This window comes from Tachyglossus aculeatus, chromosome X1, assembly GCF_015852505.1.
Source record: "Tachyglossus aculeatus isolate mTacAcu1 chromosome X1, mTacAcu1.pri, whole genome shotgun sequence".
Taxonomy (NCBI): Eukaryota; Metazoa; Chordata; class Mammalia; order Monotremata; family Tachyglossidae; genus Tachyglossus; species Tachyglossus aculeatus.
Window position 1 is genome coordinate 96,144,149 of NC_052101.1, and position 8,208 is coordinate 96,152,356.

General features: G+C 49.3%; 1 protein-coding gene across 5 annotated transcripts in view; it reads right to left on the minus strand.

Moving 5' to 3' along the window:
• The window catches only part of QRICH1 (glutamine rich 1), a 63,489-nt gene extending 59,351 nt beyond the window's left edge, over positions 1–4,138 (minus strand). For 4 of the 5 annotated variants that reach the window (XM_038771711.1, XM_038771710.1, XM_038771707.1 and 1 more), the window contains exon 1: positions 4,027–4,138. The gene's annotated coding sequence lies outside the window, so the exon portion shown is untranslated. Of the gene's footprint in view, positions 1–2,044; positions 2,066–4,026 lie in introns of those variants that run through there. The other variant, XM_038771708.1, reaches the window with a different exon arrangement.
• Positions 4,139–8,208: the final 4,070 nt, after the last annotated feature.

Genomic DNA, 8,208 nt, shown 5'->3' on the forward strand with positions numbered 1-8,208 from the left:
TAGGAGACATAAATTCAGTCGGGCCCACTGCTAATCCAAGCAGGGCTCCACAACGCACACACTCACATCTGCGAAACACACCACTGATTTTCACACATTTCTAAACCTCTCCTCCCCACAAAAGCCAAATCATGAATCTTATCACTGCTCTCCATTTTTAGGGGAAAATCAATAACCACCTGAGCTGCTTCTACGCCATTCATAACTTCTGTAAGAACATAGTTCTCCTGGGACGCTCTAAAAATTGCAACCATGAAGAACAAATAGGTTGCCTTTGGGGAAGAGCTTGTTTTTATGGGGGTGGGGTGTGGGTGTACGCACACAGACACACACAATAGGTGCAAAGAGCTCTTCCTGAGCTGTTTTCTCTGCTTCCAAAAGCTTTTCTATAGCAGCTCAGCAGAATCACAAAAAAGCGGGCTCACCATTCTCCACTCCCCACACCTCCTAGCCAGGCCTCCTGCTACAGATATTACCAAGCTCAGAGAACACAAGTAATGTACTCTCCCAAGCGCTGAGTACAGTGCTTTGCACACAGTAAGTGCTCAATAAATACAATTCATTCATTCAATCTTTATATACTGAGCGCTTACTGTGTGCACAGCACTGTATTGAGCGCTTGGGAAGTACAAGTTGGCAACATATAGAGACGGCCCCTACCCAACAGCGGGAATTGAACGAAGTACTTTCCCACCAACCAAAATCCTCACAAAAGGCAAAACTTATGAAATTTCCAAAGGCCTGAAACATAATTTTAGAAACAGAAGGTATGCTCATTTGTAGTTATTCTCATGTGAGAGGCGGCCTCTTATTTTTGGCACGCTCATTTGTAGTTATTCTCACGTGAGAGACGGCCTCTTACTTTTATCCCATCCAAAAGTTATGTTCTGCTGAGCTGGTCTTACCGTTGGCCCGTGCCACTTCTGGAACTGAATTTAGTCCAGTAGAAAGTGGGTTTGGTGAAACATTTGTTCAAAAGCACGCTTATATTACGTTGAGGTGTGCGCTCACGATTCGGCTCAGTTTTAATACCGTTTAAAGAGTATTTGTTTTAATTACCATAAGGTGCCTTTCCAAAGCACGACATTCAGGAAGTGGGGGAATATGCCTATTTCTGAAGCTATTAATGGTCTGGAGTAAGGGATGGAAGCAATCCATTAGGTCATCTATCCCTAGTCTCTGTCAGAGTGAGTCAGATTCAGGAACATTTTCATTCTGGCTTTATTTTGAGAAAAGCACTCTTTCAAAGTTCTGAACCAATTTACCATTCTGTTTCGGCTTGAGCACTAAAACCATGTGATGTATTTCCCAGTTTTGTTGGAAATGATACAAGCCAAATTAACAAGGAAATTAAACCTTTCTTTTGAAAGGGTAGTGCTTGAATTTGAAGAGACAGCTGGATAGAGTGGGCACAGAATGTCGGGTACACAGCCTTCATTTGAGAATATACTAGAGCTTGTAAAAACATTCTTGGGTGTTTTGCTCCCGGGGGAAGAAATCTTGTCTGTGTTCCTCTCCTGGTAAATGCCAAGGCTGACAAAAAAAAAAAAGCACCTATTTTACAAATATGAGGTCCTCGTAGGTATATCAGCCCTTCCCTTGAGAGTATTTTTTTCTCGAACCCCAACCCAATCTTCAAATTAAAGGTTTTCAGAACAAGTCGGCCTAAAGCTCACACCAAATAATGACAGTCACAGCCCTTGGTAACTGGCAAGCAGAGCATCAAGAGAAATGACTTGAAACATTTTCCACCCGATCCATTTGGTTCAGTCTATTAAAAAAAAAAGGGGGGGGGGGGTGATCATTTAGTCCTTGGCAGGATAATCATTTGATCACACTTAAAGATGAAACAATTGTCCCAGCAGCAACCTAATGCTGGATCCCAAGATATAATTCTTCCATCCTTAGGTCAATTGAATTTTCCAGTAAATGGCTTCTGGAAAACGGCAGAGTACTGTCTTTGAAGTGATTTATACGATCTTAAAAATAACATTACAAAAAAGATGGTGCACACATTTCCGGCACGTGAACAATTCTGACTCACCAGTCACCATGTTTGCATGCATCTCTGCTGCTCGTCCTGAGCTCTTACGACTTGCCATGTTCTGAAGACAACAAACAAGTGCCTTTCATCCCCGGCTTCCTTTTAGTCTCAACTTTCAAAAAAAATATATAGGGCGAGTTGTAAAGGTGGCTTTCCTCCAATTCCCAATGTATTTAATTATCGTTAACGTCCTCGTCCCCACACAACCTAACGAAGCAAGGCTAGGCCGGATAATTAACGCACCAGAAAAAAAAAAAAAAAACCTCTTCTCCAGAATCCCTCCAGCTGAAACTGGAGAAGCTAAAGGTATTAAACGCGTGAAGGCAGCGCCCGGTTTTGCGTGTGACGTGTTTTTAATGCGGGAGTAGAAGCGAAATATTAGGAAGTGGGGAAGAATTGAAAGGAATTTGCGACTGGCCTTGGGACCAAATTGGGAACCAGTTACCACCCCCCCCCCCCCCCCCCAGACGTAAATAGCATCAGGGATACAAGACGTATGTATATATGTTTGTACCTATTTGTTACTCTATTTATTTTACTTGTACATATCTATTCTATTTATTTTATTTATTTTGTTCTCTGTCTCCCCCTTTTAGACTGTGAGCCCACTGTTGGGTAGGGACTACCTCTATACGTTGCCAACTTGTACTTCCCAAGCGCTTAGCACAGTGCTCCGCGCGCAGTAAGCGCTCAATAAATACGATTGATGATGATGATGATGGCCAATTCTTTTGCCAACCTGCACATCCCAAGCGCTTAGTACAGTGCTCTGCGCGCAGTAAGCGCTCAATAAATACGATTGATGATGTGATGATGGCCAATTCTTTTGCCAACCTGCACATCCCAAGCGCTTAGTACAGTGCTCTGCGCGCAGTAAGCGCTCAATAAATACGATTGATGATGTGATGATGGCCAATTCTTTTGCCAACCTGCACATCCCAAGCGCTTAGTACAGTGCTCTGCGCGCAGTAAGCGCTCAATAAATACGATTGATGATGATGACGGCCAATTCTTTTGCCAACCTGTACATCCCCAGCGCTTAGCACAGTGTTCTGCACGCAGTAAGCGCTCAATAAATACGATTGATGATGTGATGATGGCCAATTCTTTTGCCAACCTGTACATCCCAAGCGCTTAGTACAGTGCTCTGCGCGCAGTAAGCGCTCAATAAATACGATTGATTGGTTGCTTTTTTTCTCCCCCCACTAGTGAACTGGGAAGAACGGGGGCAAATGTCGGCGATCGCTGGCAAGTTCGCTCGGTCACGACCGACTTCGGGGCGATGGCAGCCCACCGGGCGGCAAGCAAATCCCCCCCCCCCCCGCGCAAATGCTGCACCGGGGAGAACTGGAAGGGTGAAAAGGAGATGCTCACCGCCCCTCACGGAACCAACAACGCTACGGAGAATAATAGGCCGCATCCTCCCCCCCCCCCCCAACACCGGGGGCTGAATAACGTCACTTTCCCGGCCGGCCGAGGTCGGTTCGCCCCTCCGGGCTGAGGGAACGTCAGCAAGATCCACGAGCGCGCGCGCCCGCCCCCTCAGTGCATCAGGCCGCGCGCGCGCGCTCCCGCCGTCGTCCCCCGCCCGGAGACTGCAGTCTGCGCGCGCGCGCTCCTGATCCCCCCCGTGCGCGTTCCCATCGTCGACCGGATAACCGAGCCAAGGCTTCCAGGCCTGGCGCGCACGCGCACGCGCGTGGAATGAAGTCGCCCAGGCCCGTTCGGCGCGCGCGCGCGCTCCCGGGCGCGGGTTCCATCCATCCATCCACGCATCCGTGCATCCATGCAGGCCTCGCGCGCGCCTCACCTCGCTGCCCGCATAACAGACAGGGCCGAGGCGGGGGCGCGGCGCGCGGCGGATCCGCCCCGCACGCGCGCACGCGCGAGCTCGCGCGCACGCGCTCTCCCCTCCCCCGCGGTTTTGTGGCGAAGACGGCCCGCGCCCCGACCTCCCTCCCGCCCACCTCTGGAGCCCTTACCCGGCGCCACCACCGCTCCTCCCGCTGCGCCACTACGGGCCCCCGTTCCGCTGTCCTCGTTTCAGACCGACAGGATTTTCCCTTACAGCTCCCTGGGCGCCATCTTACATTCAACCCCTTCGACCAATGGGCAGCCGCCTCCCTCTTCGCGAGATTAGGGGGCTCAACCATCGCGAGATCCGCTGGCGCCTTTTGGCCCGCCTTAAAGGGAACGCGCAACGCCGAGTCCCGGGGGGGGGGGGGGGGCAAATGGTTGCCCCCCTGTCATTGTTTGTCATGGAGCTCTTTGTGGCTAGGATGGGGGAGAGGATGGTCGCCGGGCTCTTTCCCTTAGGACAAATGGGGGACTGGTCACTGCCAGCACAGGACTTTTGCTGCAGCAGGCCCTTTTCCCTCAGAGTGACGCCCATCTTCCCGGAAATGCCCCTACATTTATTTTATTTCTCCCCCCCCCCACTTATTAAAACATGAGGCATGTTTAAATAAACATTCTGGACACACGTACCCTGCCGAAATAAAATCAGGATTAACGTCATGGGGAAAGGGGGCTGTGAAGGCGAGCTCGGAAAGGTCCAGACTAGTGACTGTAGGTAGACTTATAATAATAATAATAATAATAATGGCATTTGTTAAGCGCTTCCTATGTGCAAAGCACTGTTCTAAGCGCTGGGGGGATACAATGTGATCAAGTTGTCCCACGTAGGGCTCAAAGTCTTAATCCCCATTTTTACAGATGAGGTAACAGGCTCAGAGAAGTGAAGTGACTTCAAGGTCACACAGCAGACTTGTGGCGGGGCCGGGATTCGAACCCACGCCCTCTGACTCCAAAGCCCGGGCTCTTCCCCACTGAGCCACGCTGCTTCTCTAATAATATAATAATGATGGCATTTATTAAGCGCTTACTATGTGCAAAGCGCTGTTCTAAGCGCTGGGGAGATTACAAGGTGATCAGGTTGGCCCAAGGCGGGGGGCCCACAGTCTTCATCCCCATCTTACAGATGAGGGAACTGAGGCATAGAGATTTGAAGGTTGGGAGTCGAATTAGATCCGGAACCTGATGAAGAATGTGTGTGTGTGTCTGGGGGGGGACAACTTGTGAAAAACAATATAATGGGAATGACAGTGGAGGAAAATAGTCAAAGCTGGAGATCAGCAGGGAAATTTGTACTTGGAAGTAGGAGGGAGGATTCAATTCTAGCAATTGCAAAATAGTATTCTTCACAAATTTCCCAGTTCTGCCCTGAGGGGAACCACTGGTACTCATTCAAGAAAGAGGAGAGAATCAAAAGGGTGGGGTGGGAAAGGCGAAAACCAGGTTTGGATCCGTGGCAACCCAAGCAGCAATCAACTCAGATAAGGGCAGTTCCTGTCACCTTAAACATGCCCACCCTACTACACTTCTCAAACAGGCGCACACACACAACCGATTTAAGACGGTCCAGGACAACCAACACATCCATAAGCCAATCTTTTCCAAATCCAGAGGAAACAAGCTCTGATATGGTATATGACATCTCTTAGTCATTCCAGCCCTGATGCCAAGACTAGGTAGCCTACCCCTTGGCTCTCAGACTCTACATAGAATGGGGACAAGATTTCTTTCCTTCCCAAGACAACTTGGGTTCCTCCCACCCACTCCCGGACTGCAGCCCAAGGCTCCGGCTCCCCTGGATTGGGCCCTATTCGCTTGCTTCCCATTCCCATGTGTGACTACTTCCCACATACATCAACATTCCCGCTTTAAGGTGGCCCAGACTCTAAGCCCCTTCGGGCCTTGTAAACCTACATGACCATTTGGCCTCCCCAATCTCAGTTATGACAGCACCCAACCTCATAACTAATTTCTCCCGCTAAGGGAGTGGATTGGTCTTTTACATAAGACTTTATGATTGCTTTAAGCTCCTTCAAGCCAGTTGGCTGCACGTCTGCAGTTCCCTGCAGTCCACCTTAAACCAGGCCTTGGGTGACTGTGAATGACTGGGCTCTAGTGTTTGTATACAGTGGGAAATGTGGATAATGTTAAAGCTGCAGTGACACTGTCACGGGGTCCAGGGAAATGGAAGCTGCAAGGCAGCAGGACCAGGGAAATTGGTTGGTTTCTCTCCCCTGGCCTTCGCCTCAAGAGTGGATGGTCCCGTAACCACAGCCGGCTCACTCAACATGGAAACTCGGGGCCCTACCTGCTTTCTTCGGCAGCCCTTAGTAAGGCCTTCCATCCCCTAAGGCATAGTAGGAATAGGGAAGCTTTAGGATGGGGGGGTAAGGGGGACGGCACAGGGACAATGCCCCTCTTACGGTGGGCACTAAAAATAATGCAGGAGAAATTCCAAATGCCAGGTGAGAGGGAGGCCAGGATCACGCTCGGTGCACTTTCTTTCAGACGCAGCACCTGAAACCATGTCCTGGGGTCAATCCCAATGCCGCTCCTGGTCAGATATGCCCAGTTCTCCTAGAACGCGGCAGGTGTTCATAAAGAACCTGTTACGGAAAAATTCATATTACAATAACCATTGATCTGAAAATACCATTAGATGATGGCTATTTTTCACTATAATGTCCTCTGTTATGCTCACCTCTGGTCAAAAGCTTGACACCCAGGCCACTCACTGCTATTTCACTCTACAAAATACTTTAAAGTCGCAAAAACACAAAGTTACCCAAAGTATAGCGCAGTGAGGCCGAGGCTGGGGACCGTACCAACATCACGCTTTGATGGAGGCCATGGGCACAACCATTTCTCCCTACCCCAAAACTATTTGAGAAGCGGTGTGCCCTAGTGACTTAGAGCCTGGGAGTCAGAGGCTCTGGGTTCTAATCCCAGCTCTGCCATTTGTCTGAGTGACCTTCAGCAAGTCACTTAATTTCCCTGGGGCTCAGTTCCTTCGTGCGCAAAACGGGGAGTCAATATCTGTTCTCCCTCCTACTTGGGCTGTGAGCCCCACATGGGATCTCATTATCTTGTATCTACCCCAGCGCTCAGTGCAGCGCTTGGAATATAGTAAGCTATTTAACACCACAATTATCATTAGTAGTACTTGCACCGACTCGCGGGAAGAACATTACCCGTTTCATCGTATCACATCCGAACTGTGTAATGTAAAATATGTGCTATAGTAGAACTGACTGTGCTGTGGTCTGCCCCATCCCAAGAATACAGCTCTGGCCAATCACTTCTTGGCTTCGCTTTGCCAACAATCATTTCTGCAACCGCCCACTGCCTCCAAACAAACAAGAGTAAAAAGAAGAAAATTTCAGTGTAATTATGGCATGTCTCCTAGGTTTTGAACCGAGGCTAAGGACACGTTTCCTAGGGACTCAGGCTGGAGTCTTGGGAAGGGAAGCGTCTTCCTCTGACTCCTTCCAGACTGACCCCGGGTTACCAAACACCACCATGACCCTGAGCTGAGACGAGAGAAAGCTGAGGTGGTGAAAGCACCCCGTAGATGAGGGTTCAAGGTGTGGGCGTGGCACCCAGTACAGGAGAGAAATAGAGGCGGCTTCGAGTCTAAACCCGAACAAAAGCGCATTAAGAATTTGAGCTTCTCCCCCATCTCCCATCCCACGGCTCCAGCTTTGGTCCCCCATAAAAGCCTGGTTTGCTTTGGGTCAAATGGGTTTAGCTACCACGAGGAGGAAGTACCACAAGCAACACAGAGACAGGGAATAAGACCTCTCTCCCCTACCCAACTCTTCTCAGCACCCCCATGCCCAACTAACATTTCAAGAGTGACACTGTTCCCACCCTAAACCCATTCTATCCCTCCCCTATTGCTCCATCTTCACATTCCTAAACTCAGAGGCTTAATTAATCAGTCATTTCAACCTATGGCTGGTCCATTGCCTGGGCCAGTTATCAGTAAGGCTGAAAGGAGCCTACTCGAGATGCTAAATTCAAGTTGGGACATTTGGCACTAAGTAGGGTGAAAAGACAGAAAACCGTGTAGGGAACTCTTCAACCCCTCTCCCTCCACTCGGCACCCCCCTCAAAGGTTTTGGAATAAAAATAAGGAAAGCGCAAGAGGATATAGAACTAGGGTCCTGATTGTTATATAATAATAATGATGGCATTTGTTAAGCGCTTACTCTGTGCCAAGCACTGTTCTAAGCACTGGGGGAGATATAAGGTGATTAGGTTGTCCCACGTGGGGCTCAGTCTTCATCCCCGTTTTACTGGTTGAGGCA